At 36.9% G+C, this 20346-nt stretch overlaps 1 long non-coding RNA gene across 4 annotated transcripts in view; it reads left to right on the forward strand.

The window, feature by feature from the left end:
* Window positions 1-18701, forward strand: part of LOC122447636 — a 36402-nt gene extending 17701 nt beyond the window's left edge. For 2 of the 4 annotated variants that reach the window (XR_006271320.1, XR_006271318.1), the window contains exon 5: window positions 18073-18701. This is a non-coding gene — a long non-coding RNA (uncharacterized LOC122447636). Of the gene's footprint in view, window positions 1-6479; window positions 6541-18072 lie in introns of those variants that run through there. The other 2 variants (XR_006271321.1, XR_006271319.1) reach the window with 1 other exon arrangement.
* Window positions 18702-20346: the final 1645 nt, after the last annotated feature.

The raw sequence follows: 20346 nt of genomic DNA on the forward strand, positions 1-20346 counted from the left end.
AAATATACGAGATAATGAAGGTCATTTCATGATAGTAAATGGGCCAGTTAATCAGGAATACATAACAATCCTAAATGTTTATGCCCCACATAACAGTAGGTTCACAATATATGAAGCAAAAACTGACTGAACTGTAAGGAGAAAAAGAAAAATCTATGATTATAGTCAGAGATTTCAGTACACCTCTTTTAATAATTGCTTGAAAAAGTTGAAGCCTAGCAAGGATGTAATAAACTTAAATAACATTATCCAGCAATATTACCTAGTTGACTTCCTAGAACATTTCACTTAAAATAACAGAATACACATTTCCTTTCAAGTATACATGAAACATTTACCCAGAGTGAGCATATTCTAGGCCAGGGGTCAGCAAACTATTGCCCTACTGCCAAATCTAGCCTGGTTTTATATTGCCCTGTGAACTAAGAATGGTTTTCATATTTTGAAAGGTTTCTTGGAAAAACAGAAAAAATTTTTGACAGGCTTTTTGTCCTGCAAAGGTTAGAATATTTACTTCCTGACCCTTTACAGAAAAAGTTTTCTGATCTCTGTTTTAGGTCATAAAATATGTCCCAGTATATTTTAAAGGATCCCAATCATGCAAAGTATGTTATGGCTACAAAGGAATTAAATAAGAAATCAGTAACAGAAAGCTAACTGGAAAATCCCTAATATTTTGAAACAAATATAGTCCATTGATTAAAGGACTCAAAAGTGAAATCAGAAAGAGTTTTGAACTGAAGGAGAATAAAAACACATTATTGAATTCTGAATAAATGAAATGCCTGTATTAGAATATACCAAAGAAAAAACCCTCAAAGTAATGACCTCAACTTAGGAAGAGCAAATTAAACACAAAGAAGCAAAAAAAAAAAAAAAAATTGAAATAATTTAGATTGAAATGGAAAACAAAAATCAGTTGAGAATATCTGTGGGATGAAAGCTTGGTTTGTTAAGGTCAGTAAAACTGATAAACCTTTAGCCAGACTGGTGGCGGGGGGCAGGGAGATAAGACATGTATCAGGAAGATTGGTAATCAGAAATAAGAAAGGTTACATCATTACAAATTCCACAGGTACTTAAAGGATGATAAGGGGATATTATAAACAACTTTAGGCAAACAACAATAGCAATTTAGATGAAATGGCCAAAGTCCTTGAAAGATATAAATTACCAAGCTTACTCAAGAAGAAATAGATACAATAGAAGAAATAGATAACCTGAATCGTCATTTTTCTGTTGAATTATTAATTTAAAATACTCCTACAGGAACTTCCCTGGTGGTCCAGTGGTTAAGAATCTACCTTGCAATGCAGGGGACAGAGGTCCAGTCCCTCGTTGGGAAAGTAAGATCCCACATGCCTCAGGGCAGCTAAGCCCACACCAAAACTACTGAGCCTGACGCAGCCAAATAAATAAATACATTATATATGTATATATTCCTACAAAGAAAACATCTGGTCCATAGGGCTTCACTGACAAATCCTTCCAAAACATTTAGGAAAAGAAAAATAATACCAGTTACACATAAACTCTTACAGAAAAGTGAAGAGGAGAGAATACTTCCACACTTGTTCTTGGAGGCCAGCATTACCCTGATACCCAAACACTACAAAGACATAACAAGAAAACTCGGGCCAGTCTTCCTCATAAACATAAATGTAAAAATCCTAAACAAAATTTTATCAAATAAAATCCAACCATATATAAGAAGGATAGTATTATTATTGGGTTTATCTCAAGAATGTAAGGTTGGTTTTAACATTGAAAAATCAGTGAGTATAATTCACCATTTTAAACTAAAAAAGAAAAAATGATCATCTTAATAGATGCAGAAAAAACGTGTGACAAAACCCAGTATTCATTCCTGATTTTAAAAAAACTCAGCAAACTTGGAATGCAAGGATATTTCTTCAGTCAGAAAAGGTATCTACACAAAACCTAAAATAACCTTGTATCTACTGATGAAAGATGGCATGCTTTCTCCCTGAGATTAGGAACAATATAAGGACTTCTGCTCTTACCACTTCTATTCAGTATTGGAAGTTTTGACCAGTACAATCAGGAAAGAAAAAAAAAAAATCTCAGATTGGAAAAGAGGAAATAAAACTGATATAATCATCCATCTAGGAGGATTCCCAGGTGGCTCAGTGGTAAAGAATCTGCCTGAAATTCAGGAGATGCGGGTTTGATCCTTGAGTTGGGAAGATCTGGAGAAGGGAATGGCAACCCACTCCAGTGTTCTTGCCTGGGAAATCCCGTGGGGAGATGAGCCTGACAGGCTACAGTCCATGGGGTCACAAAGAGTCGGACTGAGCAACTAAACAACAATAAATCACGCATCTCTTCCACTTGGTGGAACTGATGAAGAGCTACTAGGATAACTTGAGTTTAGCAAGACAGTGGGATTTAAAATCAATATATAATAATCATTTATATTTCCACATTCTAGCACCAAACAATTGAAAATGGAAATGTAAAAAATATAGAGCATTTACAGTAGCATAAAAAATAAGAAGTCCTTATGAATAAATCTGAAAAAAGGCATGACAGTCCTGAAAACTGAAAAGAGCAAACAGCGCTAAGAAGAATTAAAGATGACTTAAGTAACTGGAGAGATTTACCTGACTCATGGGTTTATATTAATATGTCTGTTCTCCCCAAATTGATCTAAAGGTTCAATACAATTCAAATAAAAATTCTAGCAGGCTTAAAAAAAAGAAGCTGATTCTAAAATTAATTCATATAGAAATGCAAAAGATCTAGGATAGCCAAACAATTTTTATTTGTTTATGTTTTGTTTTTAGGTAACTTTTGGAGGCAAAGTAGATTATTAGTTAAGTAGCATTGGAATCAAACAGATCTGGACTTAATCCTAGCTCTGCCTACTTACTATCTACAGATAGTCCAGGGAAACAAAGTCTTTTAATTTTATTAAGTTTATTATTCTCACTCACTAAGGGGTCTGCTAAAAGGGAGAGAATGTTTAGTAAAGAGCATCATTTACCTGAAGGAAAGAGTTCCAAAGCCAGATTACTTCTTTTGAAAGTGCTACCTCATCATACACAGTCATTTGATGTTGTTTATTGCATTCCCTTTTTAGCCCATAGGGTTTCAATCTGTTTTCTATATAATAATGACTTTCACATGTACATCAACAGGCCCAATAGGTTATCAAGAAAGCTTGAATCCTCTGTCTTCTAGTGATATCCTGCTTAGATCTGATATTAGTTTCATTTTTTTCCTTCAAGCTATTTTTTCCAAATTTCTTGGCTATTGTTGGTGACAACACAAATTTTGGAACCTTCAAACTTGCAATCTTAGGTTATGTCTTTCTTTCTTTACTTCCCATAGGTAAACAGTTGCTAAACTTGTTAGTTCTTCTAGTACTTCTCTACATTGGTACTTAATACGTTCCTTTAAATTTTGAAAATTGCCCATTTAATCCAAGCTCTTGTCATTTATAGTGCAGCCTCTTGGTAGTCTCCCTAGCCCCCCATCCCATCTTATCCTCTTCCCCACTAGCTTACACAAAACACAGAATACTTTCCATCAAACAGTCTGTAGAGAAGTATTGCTGGATGAATAAAGAAAACCTGATTAAGTATCAGTAGCAAAAAGGAATTTACATGGAGTCTCCTTTCAGCGATTCTACCTGAAAGGAGAGCAGAACCTTCAGGAATTGAATCACAACTCAGACAAAAACCAAGTGGGAGATGTTTCTGGCAAGAGATGGATAATATATGATAGTAACCACTGAAAAGATAAAAGGAGCCATAAAATTGAACTTCCCACTAGCCATTCTTTCCCTTTTTGCTCTCTGCACACTTCAGCTAGGAATCTTTATGCATGTAGTGTTTATTTGACTTGTGTTAGTTTGGTCATAATAAAGTTATATGTAAGAGGCTAAGAGAGCTGACCAACTGAGAAGGGAAAGCAGTTTGTTCTGACCATAATGACAAGAGGAGTTCAAGGCACACCAAACATCTTTTTCCCATTTAGAAACATCCTAGTATTTAAGCACATAAATACTTGGGCTTCCCAGGTGGCTCAGATGGTAAAGTGTGTGCCAGCAATGCAGGAGACCCGGGTTTGAGCCCTGGGTCGGGAAGACCCCCCCTGGAGAAGAAAATGGCAACCCACTCCAGTACTCTTGCCTGGAAAATTCCATGGATGGAGGAGCCTGGTAGGCTACAGTCCATGAGGTCGCAAAGAGTTGGACATGACTGAGCGACTTCACTTTCGTTAAGCACATAGGTGGCTCAGATGGTTAAGAATCTGCCTGCAATGCCAGAGACCTGAGTTTGATCCCTGGCTTGGGGAGAACCCCTGGAGAAGGGCATGGCAACCCATTCCAGTATTCTTACCTGGAAAATTTCATGGACAGAGGAGCCTGGCCAGCCATAATCCATGGAGTTGCAAAGAGTCAGACATGACTGAGTGACTAATACTTTTTTTTTACTTTAGTATTTAAGACCTAGTATTTAATTTCTCTCTCCTCTCTTATTTGTGTTCTCTATTCCCATCATGTCTGTGAGATGACCTGCCTGGCCCTGCTCTGTAGCAGTTTTGTATAGTGTTGCATCTCTAGTGCCTTGAACAGTGCCTAGCATATAACATATAGGAAGCACTTAGTAAATATGGTATTTGATGAATACATGAATGGTTATTTTTTCTCTCTGGGAATCCAAACCCATCAGCACTTTCAAAACATCTATGTAAAATTTTCTGATTCCACTAAACTTCTGTCCATTATCCATCTAGTTTTAAGTTACTTCATTTTCCACATCCCCATAGCAATTATTTGTAGCTTGTACTTGAATAGTGTATTCTTAATATGTTACTTTTCACATATTCCTGTGTCTACTCTATGTATGTTGTATTTTCAACTAGAAGATAATGCCTCGGGTGTTAAACACCATATGTGCAGTTCAGCAGTGGCTCATGCGCTGCAGAAAGGTAGACCCTCAAATAGACAGGTGGGCTACCTCCTTCTGAAACATATTCTCTGCGTCTGTGTGATCTGCCTTGAAAGGGAGTTTAGATACATAGGTTCTGGGTTTTTTTTTGTTTTTTTCCCCCTCATATATTGTGTGACTTTGAGTAAATTCATTCCTTCAGTGTTTGGTTTAAGAACAAAGTCAGGAACAGTTTCCTAAAGAGAAACATTTTAGACTTATAGCAGCATTTATATGTTGGTAACATTTCTCCAGAAATATTTAAGGTAATACACAAATTGGACTGGTCAATTTTAATCTTTTTCTTGGCATTTCCATAGAAAAGTCCAGGTAGCAGAAACACTGAAATAGTGTTACATAGAAAATACTAACTTTAGAAAGAACCATAGTTTTTTCATAGGGAAGTCAGAGATAATATCCTGAATTTTTGCACTACTTAAACAACTCCTTAGTTGTCTCACAACAGAATTAATGTAGGGAAACACATTCAAGGAGTTACTGAAGATCGGAATAAGATGGTGTAAACTGTAAAAATGCTTTCTGTAATGGGTTTTCAAGTATTTAAAGAGTCATTCACTCTCTGGCCTCTTTCTCCATCTACACTGTCTTCTGGCAACAATAAAGTTGTGCAACCTACACATGAAAGCAGTCTCTAACAATGGAAAATCAACAGCAGTTTCTCGGTCATCTCCATTCCCTCCTCCATGAAAATGAACAACAATTAGGTTATTCCATGTATTTTTTCCATGCCCCCCAAAACTGTTAGGTTGCCAAAGAAATCCGATCAGGTAATGAATTACTGTTTGCCTTCATGTAATTGGTCTAAGTACAATACACATAAAATCAGACATTAATGTGGTAATATAAGAGGAAGAAAAACATCAAACCATAGGACTGAATTTTAGTTTTACTGACATTTATATATCATACTTCCTGTTTATGATTTCAGAAGTGCAGCCAGGCAGTACTTCTCTGAAAAACTAAGTAATTGGGAACAGTTTTGAGGATTAAAATGGCAACTTACTCAAAAAAAAACCCACACTAAATTTACTATTTATAGAATTACTATCTGTGTTGTGTAAAAAGCTGAATATTCTTCAGACACCATTTATTTGTAATTAAAAGGGAACTTGATGGTCTTGTGCCTTTAAAACAAACAGCCCAGTTGTAAGTCTTAGTCCTGAATTTGAGTAGGTGATGGGATACTGAAACCAAGCCAACCTCCTTCTAATCTATATCTATATCTCATACATATATGTCTTTATACATATAGATGTATAAAAAAGGTAATTCTTGCAAACATTTGCTTTTTTCCCTCATTTTGAGATTTCAGTTGACTGTTGTTACGCATTAATTAACAATTAGTTCTGCCTGAAGGAGGGACCTGCCTCTTGAGAAATGTGTATGCAGGTCAGGAAGCAACAGTTAGAACTGGACATGGAACAACAGACTGGTTCCAAATAGGAAAAGGAGTACATCAAGGTTGTATATTGTCACCCTGCTTATTTAACTTATATGCAGAGTACATCATGAGACATGCTGGGCTGGATGAAGCACAAGCTGGAATCAAGATTGCCAGGAGAAATATCAATAACCTCAGATATGCGGATGACACCACCGTTATGGCAGAAAGCGAAGAAGAACTAAAGAGCCTCTTGAGGAGAGTGAAAGAGGAAAGTGAAAAAGTTGGCTTAATACTCATTATTCAGAAAACTAAGATCATGGCATCTGGTCCCATCACTTCAGGGCAAACAGATGGGGAAACAGTGGCTGACTTTATTTTTCTGGGCTCCCAAATCACTGCAGATGGTGACTGCAGCCATGAAATTAAAAGATGCTTGCTCCTTGGAAGTTACGACCAACCCAGATAACATATTAAAAAGCAAAGACATTACTTTGCTGACAAAGGTCCATCTAGTCAAGGCTATGGTTTTTCCAGTGGTCATGTGTGGATGTGAGAGATGGACTATAAAGAAAGCTGAGTGCCAAAGAATTGATGCTTTTGAACTGTGATGTTGGAAAAGACTCTTGAGGGTCCCTTGGACTGCAAGGAGATCCAACCAGTCCATCCTAAAGGAAATCAGTCCTGAATATTCTTTGGAAGGACTGATGTTGAAACTGAAACTCCAATACTTTGGCCACCTAATGGGAAGTACTGACTCATTGGATAAGACCCTGATGCTGGGAAAGATTGAAGGCCGGAGGAGAAGGGGACGACAGAGGATGAGATGGTTGGATGGCATCACCGACTCAATGCACATGAGTTGTCCATTGACAACTCCTGGAGCTGGTGGTGTTGGTGATGGACAAGGAGGCCTGGCCTGCTGCAGTCTATGGGGTCGCCAACAGTTGGACAGGACTGAGTGACTGAACTGAACTGAAGGAGGGAAAGGGTAGAGATGAGTCTAATTCTTAAGTAAAAGGCCTTTTCTTCCACTACTAACTTATTCTATTTGAAGCATAATTATATGAGTTAATTTAATTTTGGTGATGACTTAAGAATTTGTATGTGTATGTATATATGTGGAGAGAGTGAGCACCCAAGTGGGCAGTGATGTTAACTAGGTATCAAAATCCATGCTCTCACTTCTGGGCCATACACATAAGTCTGTCTCCAGCCTCCCTTGCAGTTAGCTATGGACATGTGACCAAGTCACAGCCAGTAGAATGAGAATGGAAGTTAACATGTGCTACTTGGAGAGAGAGAGAGAGAGAGAGAGAGTGTGTGTGTGTGTATGCATGTGTGTGTGTGCATGCATGCGTGCATGTGCACTTGGTTGGGGTCCAACTCTTTGTGACCCCGTGTACTGTAGCTTTCCAGGCTCCTTGTCCATGGAATTTTCCAGGGAAGAATACTAGAGTGGGTTGCCACCTCCTACTCCAGGGGATCTTCCCGACCCAGGGATTGAACCCACGTCTCCTGTTATCTCCTGCACTGGCAGGCAGATTCTTTACCACTGGTGTCACCTGGGAAGCCTCTCCCCTAAAAAACTCACTTTCCTACTGAAAAGGCTGAAAGAGAAAAGACCCTTTGGGTGATCTTGGAACTCTGGTTCTGAAGGTGGCGGTACAGAAAGACCTTGAAAACTACTGCAGTGCGTGTTTGTTTTAGCAAGAAATGTCCTTGAGCCGTGATATATTTTGGTGTTGATCTGTTTTGGCGATTAGCCTTCTTTAATTAATTCAGTATACAGAGCTTCTATTTGCAGTGTCCCTGTGTGATGTGCAGCTCCTGCGGGCAACATTTATGCCCGTAGCGTATGTCAGTGCCACTTCCTGAAGCACAATGGAGAGGCTGCAGCATGTGTACATACGGACATGTGTAAACGTCCTCCCCAGACATTGTGCAACACTCTAGCTCTGCCAGTCTAACTCCAGCTTCTCTCTTGGGTTTTATTTTGTAGGCGCGTTAATTTGTGTGAAGACACTTCCCTTTTGTGTTTGTGGTAATAAATCAAGGTGGAATGGATCATCCAGTAAGAATCTTAAGGGGAAAATGTGTATTTAGGAACCAAAGCAGGTCTTCTTCTTACAGTTGTTCAACTGTAGCTAACTACAGACTCTTCTTATAACCTGTTACCCTCTGGCATGCATTAGGCCAAAAGAGTGTGTTAAGAGCCTTCTTCCCCTCTGCTTGCCAAGTTTACTGTTATGAGTTATAAAAACTTTTCTGGGCTTCATTTTCCTTATCTGTAAGATGAGAGTTGGATTATATGACCCCAAAGATCCCTTCACTAAAATTCTACTATCTGTGACTACAATGTCCATAGCTATTGGTAGGAATTATTGTTAATGTGAGTATTCTTTCAGATTCCAAATTGATACTATAAGGTGCTTAAAAGTAACTTGAAGTTATAAAAAAGATGTTTAACTTGTGCATCCAAGAGGTACAACAGAGGTTTTACTCTTCTCCCAGACAAAAACTATTAAACTGGAAAGATTTTTAACTCACTCAGGGTATTTTTTAGAGTAATTATAAAGCACTTTGTCACCTCCCTGATTCCTTTACTCTGTGGGTGAAGTATCAAAGCAGTGCAGAATTTGACATTTATTGAAATAATATATACCATATTACAAAAAAAAACAAAACAACAAAACCCAACCCTAAATAGCAGATTGTGCAGTTGTTTGCTGAATTTAGCAGTTAAAAATTTAAGTTTGACTTCTCCTAATTGTATACTTACGTTCTAATGTTTCAACATAATAACAATTAATACTTTAACAAGTTCAGGGTCATGGCAAAATCACCCAAGTCACAGTTAACTTTTGCCAGAGTTAACTAAGTCATATGTGACTTACTGCTAAATCACATTTTTGTTATAGCTCACAAATATGAATCTTTACCTATTTGTCTGCTGGTAGGGATTTTAATCTCATGGATCTCAGCTTTGGTTAAAACTAAAAATATACATTATCCAGACTTGATGCAGGCACAGAATTGGCTTTAATTCCCATTCTTTTGCTTTGGGAGAGCTGCAGAAATAGGGCCTTCACTCAGGGGTGATGCTGTTTTAGAAAAGAGAAAGGACAGGCTGTAGATCGTTGTCTAAAGTGGGGTTTTTATGTTAAGAGAAAGCCATGTATAGGCTGGAGCAGATGAGAAGGAATCACAGTAACTTTTTTTTCTGCAAAAGGAACAAGACAGAGTGAGAGCCTGCCATAGTCTTTTGAGTACCAGTAAAGTATGGATTTTAAATATCTTTAGATAATTGCAGAAATTAGGAAAACAATTTTTATTTTATTTTATTTTTTTTAATTTTTTTTTTCGGGCGGGAGCGTGGGTGGGCTGAGCGGGCCGTTGCCCGCGATTCGGCCGGCTGTGCCACACCACCGCGCGCCCCCGCCTGGAAAACAATTTTTAAAACGAAGGCATACATAAATAAATTTTGGTATATCCATATGTTGGAATGCCATGCAGATGTTAAAAACATGTTTTCAAAATATTAAATAACATGGGGAAATGATCATTATAAACTATAGATTCTTTATTGCTATCAAGCAGGAATCAATCTTATTCTTTCCAACCTCTGTATTCCTCATGCCATTTCCTCCCCACCCCCAGTATAAATAGGAGCATAACGGAAGAAAGGTTTTAAGACAGATGCATAGACAATGAATTTTAAAGCCAAAAGGGATTTTAGCCATCATTTAGTCAAAATTCATCATTTTGCAAAGGAAACTGACACCAGAAAATTAAACATCTTACCAAAGATCTCAGTATCAGCATTGCTACTTGCTAAAACCTGGGTTTCCTTGCTCCCCAAATTTGGCACATTTTAAAGGTGGCTCAGTGGTAAAGAATCCACCTGCCAATGCAGGAGACGTGGGTTTGATCCGAGTTGGGAAGATTCCCCTGGAGAAGGAAATGGCAGCCCACTCTAGTATTCTTGTCTAGAAAATTCCATGGACAGAGGAACCTTGCAGGCTACAGTCCATGGGGTCACACAGAGGCAGACACAACTGAGTGACTGAGCACATACACACACCTTCTACTGTAACATGCTACAACTGAGGTAGGGTCAGACCAGATACTTTTGGCAAGGGAATGTGCAGGGTACAAGGGAATGAGTCATAAAATAACTAAAATATTTTAAATAAGATGAGTCATAAATAAGAGTCAAAATATCTGTAGAGATCCATTTCTTAATAATTCTAAATCTTCAATTTTTTTCTTAGTACTGCTTTAAAATTTTTTGGGGGTAGTACCCAGATCACTTCTTTGTCTCACAGGAATAATACTGGGTAACAGAAGCGACTAGATTACAACTTATGACCTTTACTTATTCATTTGCTTTTGCCTGTCTCTTCCACTAGGATATTATCTTCCAGGAAGGCAGGCCTGTATCTTTTTGCTCCCTCCTAGCAAGTGTTTGACATATAAAAGATGTTCAGTAAGTATTGAACATCTTTAATTAGTCGAGTGAATTAATAAATGGTAGTACTAAAAAGCAGTACTCCTTATTTACTTTGATTTCTTCTGGAGGTTTTTCCAAATTTTGTGATTCCTTCACCACTGTAAATTAATTTTAGAATTGGGTGAATGTGCCCCATTCATAGCTCTGCATTTCAGTCTAGTACCATTGAACTGTTTTATAACAGTTTATAAGATTTGGTACTCTTAAACACTTGTGCCAAATTTGCTATATTTGAGAATGACCATGATCTGTAATTTTATTTAGGTTTTTATCCTCAGATGCATGTGTACACTTATACCATGAATTAGTGGTGTACATGTGAGATTAACCTGATGAGTCTGGAGGCAGCACTGTTGGGAGAGCATATTTGGAAATTAGGAAAAAAGAAATGCTAATACCGTGAAAAATAGAAGCATTAGGCTGAAAGAAGTAAACATTTTAACTCCTATCTCAAATTACGTGTAAATTTTAAATCTGATGAAAAGAAGTAAATAATTTTTTGAAGAGTGGATTTTTCCTTAAAGGTAAGATATTAAAAACAAAGCAAAACAAAAACACTGAGCCTAAATTTAAATATTAATCTCAGTTTTAAAAGGTAGGCCTCATACATTTTTCACTCAGGCTTATTTTCAATATACATGTATGTAGAGAATTAAGAGATTTTTTTTTTAACAGCAAAATTTTTACAGATGAAGAAGCCTAAAAATGTTGGCCATGTAGTCTATTTCTAAGAATTGATCCTAATTTAGGATATAATCTGAAATGCTAAAATGTACTTATGCATAAAAAGTTCACAGCAACATTATTTATAAGTAAGGAAAATAGTGTAAGTGACCACCTAAGGAAACCGTGCTCCACACAAGGATCTTTATGCAGCCATTGAAAATGTTTTTAAAGAGTTTTAAATGACTTGGGGAAGCATTTCTGATAAATTGTTATGAAAAAAGTCAGTGACTGAGGAAAACAGTTTAAACTTCATATGCTTAAAAAACTTCATGGAAATATGTCAACTGTAAGTCAGTTACCTTTAAATAAAGGAATTATTGGTTGTTTTATCTATATTTTCCTAAAATAAAGAAAAAATATTTTTTCTTTAAATATAATTTCAAATTTTTATTTACTTGTACTACTTTTATAATCAGAAAAAGAAACCTATGACTTGGCATAGATATGTGTTTATGTCCCAGTGATATGTTTTCAGTATCATCACATGAGTGTAAATATTGTTGCCAGAAGAAAAGTTTGATATTACTTAAATCCAAATAATGGAGTTTCCAAAACAAACACGGATACATATCCTATAACTTGTAAAATTATAGTGGTTTAGTATAATTTACTAGTTATTTCAACATAGCAGGCTCTCAGTATGTTTGCTGATGATATGGTTAGAGAAGGGACACCTCAATTAATTTATCAAGTTCCTTGAATCTGTCAGTTAGCAACTCTCCCACCAAGAGATTAATGATACAGTCTGGTGTCAAAAAGCTGTCCATAAAATCTCCCTTAGTTTGTGTGGTGCACTTTTGCAAAGTATTATTTTGTACTTCAAAAAGAACAGCCTCTTAAGTGCTAATTTTTTACAGACACAAAGGGAGAAAAATTGGTTCTTACTTTGTTTATATTGGCTAGTTATGAGTTTCAAGTAAGATTCTGTGATCTGACACCACCAGTAAAAAAGGTTTCTTGTGGAAATAACTGGCGACAATACCTACCTCGTAGGGTTGTTATAGTTAGAAATCATGTGTGTGAATGCCCAGTATAGTACACGGCTCACAGGCATTCAGTAAACAGTGGCTGTTATAAGACGACAATATGTAATATTACTATGATTTCTTTTGTCACATTACTATATATAGGGTGAATTGAAAAAAACATGAAGTGCAGTCTACTTAAAAACATTATAGCCTTGCAGATAAAGATGGGGGAGTGAAGGCAGATCACAAAATACTCCTCCCCAAATACTTGATAAAACAGTTTGTGCAAAAGAAAGAACAATAAAAACTCCTTTAAAAGCATTACCAGAAGCAGCAAGAAAAAGAAAATGTCTACTACCTAAGCCAGTGAAGGCCGAAGTAATACTATCATTTCAAAATAAATAAATTTGGAACTGCAAGAAATGAAGTAAGCATGGTTGGAAATCAGAATCACCAAAACCAGACTGGCAGCTGCAGCACATCCCCTAGTCAGTTCATCAAGATGATGATGCCGCGTCTCCTCTCTCCTACACCTCCCACATTTCCCTGCTCCTCACTTCACACTCTGATTTTATTGATAAATAGAAGCTCTCACAAGAGAAACTCATCTTTCCCACACTCTATCAACCTGCCTTCATCAGTACTCATATAAACTCTCTCTTCTTTTGTAAAGGGTTAGCTAGCCCTGCTCTTAACTAAGGCAAGCCCCTCCACTCGTGTCCTGAAGCCCACCCGTTCTTACATAGTCAAGGACTGTGTTCTGTGATTATCCCCTCCATCTCCTGCATCCTCAGTTTCTCTCTCTTTATTGGATTCTTCCAGTCAGTACTTCCCTGGTGGCTCCGTGGTAGAGAATCCACCTGCAATGCAGGAGACACAGGTTCGATCCTTGTCAGGAAGATGCCCTGGAGAAGGAACTGGCAACGCACTCCAGTGTTCCTGCCTGGGAAATCCCATGGACAGAGGAGCCTGGCGGGTCCGAGAGTCACAAGAGTCGGACACAATTTAGTGACTAAACCACCACCACTTCCAAACATACTATACTACTTCCCCTTCTAAAAATATTATCACCCTAGATCTCATATCCCCCTCTGCTTTCATGGTGAGGAGGAGCCCATTTCTTCTGCTCTGCTTTATAGTAGACTTTTAAAGGTTGTCTGTACTTGCAGTTTCCACTTCCTCACTGTATATCTTCAACCCATACAAATTAGATTATTATGTCCACAGCTCCACCTAAACTATTCTTGTTGGTATCACCAATTACCTTCTTGCCAGATCATTTTCTTCTTCCCAAATGTTTGGGACTCCGAGGCATGCATATTCCTCACCCCCCTTTTTTTCTTCTCTATCAATATTCATTCCCTGCCCCTCCCTGAGTCATCTTATTCAGTTTTTCTGGTTTTAAAATGTTGTCTGTCTGTGTTTTCAGGACTCCTGAAATTTGTATTCTATCCTTAATACCTTTGTTGAGCTCCAAACTTATATCCAACTCCCTTCCCATGAACTCCACTCATATATCTAATAAGGACCTCAAAATTAATTCATTCGAAACAGACATGTTAGAGGTACAGAATGGGCTTGTGGACACGGGGTGGGGAAGGAGAGGGTGGGATGAATTGAGAGAGTAGCCTTGACATATATACACTACCATGTGTAAAACAGGTAGCTTGTGGGAAATACCAGCTTGGTGCTCTGATGACAGGGGTGCATGGGGGTGGAGGGTATGGAGGCAGGGGTGAGAGGGAGGCTCAAGAGGGAGGGGATATAGGTATAATTACAGCTGATTCATGTTATACAGCAGAAACCAACATAGCATTGTAAAGCACCTATCCTCCAATCAAAAACTGAAGAAATTAAAAAACAAAAGCAAAGGAATACAAAGATTAACGAATAAGAGATCTGAGTAGTCTAGTCTGGCTAAAGGAAATAGACTTGGGAAAAATGATAAATCTTGCATTTGTTTGTTATTTAAATAGTAAATTGGCAATAACATACTCAAACATACCGATTTTCTTCTCCCTCTCAATTTACTTCTCCCTGAGTTTTCCCATGTCAATAGATGGCATTATTTTCATCCAGTTGCTCAAGACAGAAACCTAGAGGTCATCCTGAATTCCTCTTTGTTGCAGTTATTAGACTGTTAACTTTTAGCAATAAACCCTTCCCTACTCCATTTTGTGCTGCTGTGGCTGGGACTCTGCAAGCTACATTTTTACTGTTTTCAGCTGAATTCTTGCTACAGTCTGTAAGAGGCATTAGATAAAAGACTAAAAGAAAGAAGACAGAAAAAGAACTTGCTCCTCCTCGTCGTTGACTTTCCATACCTGCCAGCATTGCCCATTGTATACCTTCACCCTACCAGCAGCAGTTAGCCCCAAATTTCAACGATCTTCCACTCTCCTGGAAGCAGCCTCAGCGTACCTCAGAGCTGACAGCAAGTGGGCAGCACCTCCTACCCCAGGCCAGGGTTCCAGCTCTGAGTCCCTGCTCCTGGCTCCTGCGCATTCGTGCTCTAGCTAAGTTGCTTTAGTCGTGGCTGACTCTGTGCGACCCCATGGACTGTTCCCCCTCCAGGCTCCTCTGTCCATGGGGATTCTCCAGGCAAGAATACTGGATTGAGTTGCCGTGTCCTCCAGGGGCTCTTCCTGACCTAGGGATCAAATCCGCATCTCTAAAGTCTCTTGTGTTGACAGGTGGGTTCTTTACCCTCGAGCCAGTTGGGAAGCTGGGTTCTAGTAACTTCAGGTCTTCCTCGGTTAATCCAGGACTAGATGACTTCCTGAAGTTATTACTCTCTTATCTTAGTGCTCCCCCTTTCCTTTTTCCATTAGACAACACTTGATCAATTTTTTATGCTCAATTTACTGTTGTTGAAATACTTAGCAAAAGCCAGAGTGCCTCCTCTAAAGCAGTGGTCCCCAACCTTTTTGGCATCAGGGACCAGTTTTGTGGAAGAGGATTTTTCCACAGACCGGAGGTGAGGGGCGGTTGGGGGATGATTCAAACTCATTACATTTATTGTGCACTTTATTTCTATTATTACTATATCAACTCCACCTTAGGCATTAGATCCCAGAGGTTGGGGACCCCTGCTCTAAAGCACATATGGTCCCCCTCTCCTTGTCACAGAACAAAATTCAGCCTCAGGCCTCCAGCCCCTTTTGTGACCTGGCCTGTCTGATTCTCTGATCTCATCTCTCACCAGTTTCTGATTTCTCATCTGGCTCTTATCATTCTGTCTTGAACACACTGTGTTTCCACCACGGGGCCTTTGCACTTGTTCGTCTCTGCCTCTGCATTGCCCAGATCGTTGCCTAGCTCACTGCCTGGCTTCATTCACGTTTATTCTCAAGTGTCATCTCAGAGAGACCTGCTCTCACTGCATTATCTAAAATGCATGATTCCTGCCCACAACTCTCCCTTTCCTCACCTGGGTTTCCTATTATGATCATTACCTGACTTTGTTATATTTATTTCTCCCTTCCCTATTTTCAAGTAAAAGCTCCTTTGCTTCATACTAAGGAAGGGATGTGATCTCATTTACCACTGATGCTGGCACTCAATACATTCCAGTCATCAAATGAATTTAATAGTGAATTGCAGTGAAAATTGGAAAGAAAAGTGGACCAAAGTAATTGCAAAGAAGACAGTATGCAACTGAGACAAAGACAGCACAATATAGCTGGATTCCACTCCCTGAGTACATAATGCAACAAATGAATCAGAAAAACCACTTAAAGATTAACAGAAGGAAAAAAAGATTAACAGAATTTCCACAAAATTATGAAAGAACTGAATATGCAGAATAAAATATTCAAAGAAAAAGGGACAAATATTCACTATCAGGGTATATACTGGTTAAGCTATTAACAATGAAGAATGAAGGAAGAACTCACTTCAGACCTCTAGGCTGAAAACTAAGTAACATATAAGAGGGAGGAAACCATGCTGGCCTTAGACTTCCTCTAAGCAATATTCAAAGCAAGAATGTTTATAGTTTTAAGGCAAAGCCAGCAGGACCCCAAACTATGATATCTACGTAAGTGTCACTCAGAAATTGACCAAGAAAGGCAAACAGCATCCGTGAATCCCTGCTAGGAAAACAAGAACAAAACTACTTAATGAAGAGCAGATAAGTGAGGAATCAAAATTAGTAAGTAGGAATTAAGAATTGAGGTGTGTTGTGACCACTGGATTTTAAAATAGAGGTCATGACCAAATGACCAAAGGAAGTTAAGGTTACAAAACAGAAACATTAAAACCTTCACTTAAAATAATGACAAAAAAAATACATTTTTTCACAGCACATTATGTTTCGAAATTGGAAACATACAGATAAAAAAAATCTCCAAACTCTTAATTTTTTAAACTGGATATTTTTAGGAAATAAGATCTTTTGTTGCAAAGAAACATATGTTCTGGAAGTTCAGCAATTCCTTCAGCTTATCATAGTACTATCATATTCAAATAATTTTAAATTTAATATTTAAAAAATTTAAAAATAGTGTACACATTCTCATCTTAAATAAGATTATCTTATTTGTATAAGTGCATAGAAATATGCCTGCCATGATGATCACTTAATACTGATGGTAAAATCTGGGATCTGAAGAGATTTAAAAATCTTCCTGTAACTTTCTATATTGTTTGAATTATTTATAAATGAACATGTATTGTTTTTATGAAACCAACAGAAACACTATCCTTAAAATACTATTATATGTAATACTGCACATATACTTAATACTACTGAACTGTACATGTTAAAATTGTTAAGATGGTAAATCTTATGTTATGTGTTTTTTTAACTGTATTTTTTTACCACAATTGAAAATAAAAAATATTGTTATAAAAGTTATGATATAAAATTGGTCCAGCCATTATGGCTTCCCAGATGGATTTTGACTATCCAAAGTTCTCCCCAAATCAACTTTTCCACCAAATATTACTCCTCAAGTTATACCCTTCACATAATACTCTGTATTTGCTTGTATCTTATCTGATTTAGTTTTATAAACAGAGATCATTCACTGGCAGATGTTGTTATAAATATGCAAAATAAAAAGATGCATGTAAAAAGTAACTATTGTATAACTATTAAATATCTTAGTGTTATAAGAATGTAACTGTGTCATTTGATTTATATATTTGGGAAGAAATCTTTTAATGATTTTTTCTGATGGTTAAAATATATGCTCATTTTAGAAAATGCAAAAAAAATAAGGTAAAAATTACCATAATTACATAATATACTTTGGTATATTTTCCCCCTAGCCCTTGAGGAGAAATAGTTTTATAACCTAAAAGATTTATCTGTACATTAAACATTAGCATTTCTCTGTGGTATTCAGTATTTTTAGTGGTTACAAAAATTCCATTAGATTGATGTACCTTGGTTTATTTTATCACTCCTTTACTATTGAATATTCAGATGGTCTCCTATCTATAGATACTGTCATAAACATATATAAATCTTTGATTTCATATCTGATTTTTTTTTTTCAGGATTGGTTTCTGCAAGTGAAACTACTGTATCAAAGATTTGGACATTTTTGACTCCAGAAAGGTAATATAGTAATAGATGGGTGTGTAAATTACATTCTTAGTAACAGTTATTAGCACTTATTTTCAGTCTCTGCCAATCTGATGGAAAGACCCTTTCTGTAATTTACATAAAGTTGCATTTTGTTCATACACTCATATTAATAACTTTGCCATTTTAGGGACTTGCAGTTCTTTACAGAGCCTTGCCAAGATATTGAAGAAAATATATTTTGTTATTGGCTTTGGCAGCATTTAAGATAAATTATATTTTGAACACATAGAAAGGTGAGGAAAAAGTAACATAAAAAAGGATCCAAATTATTTTACTTAATAAAAAGTAAGATTGTATTTAATTTTCTTCTTTTTTTAGAAACAGGAAAGTTTTATTATGATCGTTTAAGAAGCTTAATAAATATATAAATTGATTTTCCATTATAGAAATGGAGAATACTGCTTCTTTTTACATTTCCATTAAATATATATGCAATCAATTATTTCTTGGGCACAAAGGAAGTGCAACACAGTACAAGAAAGGAAAAATTGTACAGGCCATATTCTGACCACAAAACAATGCTCTGTGATGACCTAGATGGCTGGGATTGGAGGTAGGGGTGGGGTGGAGGGAGGTCCAAGAGGGAAGAGACACATGTAGTCTTCAATTCTTAATGTAGTAGTAGAGCATTATTACTATCAACCAGCAACATCGTATTTATGGAAATCACATTGAATTTATTGCTTAAGGTGCCATTTTTACTATAGAACTTTTCAGAATGCTTTGAAATACTTAGTCTATAAGGTTAAGAAAAACATTCACTGGATAACTACTTTGAAATAATTTCCACAACCCTGCCTTCATTCAAGAGGCCTAGAAACAGACTGGCTCACTTCCAACTTCCTTACTTGTTATCTTTGCTATGAAGTCATTCTATAGATAGGTTAATAAGCATTCTGGCATACAGCAAAATTGCATCTGTAAAACTATATGGCACAGTTTGGCTGGGGTTGTTCCTCCTTTGGAACTGCATTACGTAATTTTAAAGTGTTTACTTAAGCTCCTTTGGGCTGCCTCCATGGTAGCTATGAAGTCACTGAGAATTAGCAACAGTTTGGGGCCTGATAACAAAGTCTATTAGTTTAATGTGAACACTGTCAATTTTCTTTTTTTATCATTGCTGTATAAGGAAGTTTAAAAACAAAGATATTGATTCATTTTATTTTTTAAAAGAGCTTGCTACTTCAAAATTATGAAATATAACACAAAGCAATCATAAATGTACATTTGCTTATTACCTAAATGTGCTTATTTTAAAACCTGTACATCATGAATTCACAGTGTGATTTTGACCCAATAGAACTATAAGTAATTATGCAAAATTACCAAAATGTATATAGAGCACAGCCTTTAGGAGAGTATGAATTATTAAAACAGCCTAAGTACTATTCCTTCTCTAAGTCATAAAGGAAGTTTTCTATGAGAACATCAAAGGTATATAAACTGTAATAATATCAGCTTTGGGAGAATTTAAAAAGATACCAGGTTATAAGAAAAGACTATTTATAAGAAAAGAAAAGATCGAGCAGAGAAAGGTATTTTCAGTTCCTTAGAGAACTCTTAAGCTCCTTTACCAACTGAATAATAGTATGTCATGAAGTTCAGGCAGTAGACATTGTAAAAGTGAAAGAAGAGCTATTCAAATCTTGTATGGTAATAATCAAGTTTTATATCACTTCAAGGAAACATGCAGATTCTTATACCCAAAATCTCAACCATCTCTTTAGAAGTACACTGAGTTTTATGAATCAACAAGCCCAAGTAAAAAAGATCCTGATATCTAAAAACATATAACCCTTTTTAAGAACTGTCATTCTGTCTTAATTATGTAACATGAATTTATTATAAAATTACTTAATGGAATAATCTCCATAGGCTTTGTCTTTTAAACTTTGAGAAGTCACTGAGAGTCTTGCCAATGATCTAGTAATGTCCAAAGTCAGGGACAGTTTAAGGAGGCAGTGGAAAAACTTCTAGGACCTGATCATCTCTTTGAAAAGTGCAGCCACTGGGAGTGTCCTACCTAGCTTTGGAGAGACAGGAGTCTGTATATGGAGGCCTGACCTGGAGGGGAGGGAATGGTCATGAAGGAGAAAAAGGGGGGAAGATGATGAGATTGCCCACTTAGACTGGCTCAGTTAGCTTTGCTGTAATGATGAAATACTTGGGTTTTTATATTCCAT

The sequence above is a fragment of the Cervus canadensis genome, chromosome 9 (genome assembly GCF_019320065.1).
Source record: "Cervus canadensis isolate Bull #8, Minnesota chromosome 9, ASM1932006v1, whole genome shotgun sequence".
In the NCBI taxonomy this organism is placed as follows: Eukaryota; Metazoa; Chordata; class Mammalia; order Artiodactyla; family Cervidae; genus Cervus; species Cervus canadensis.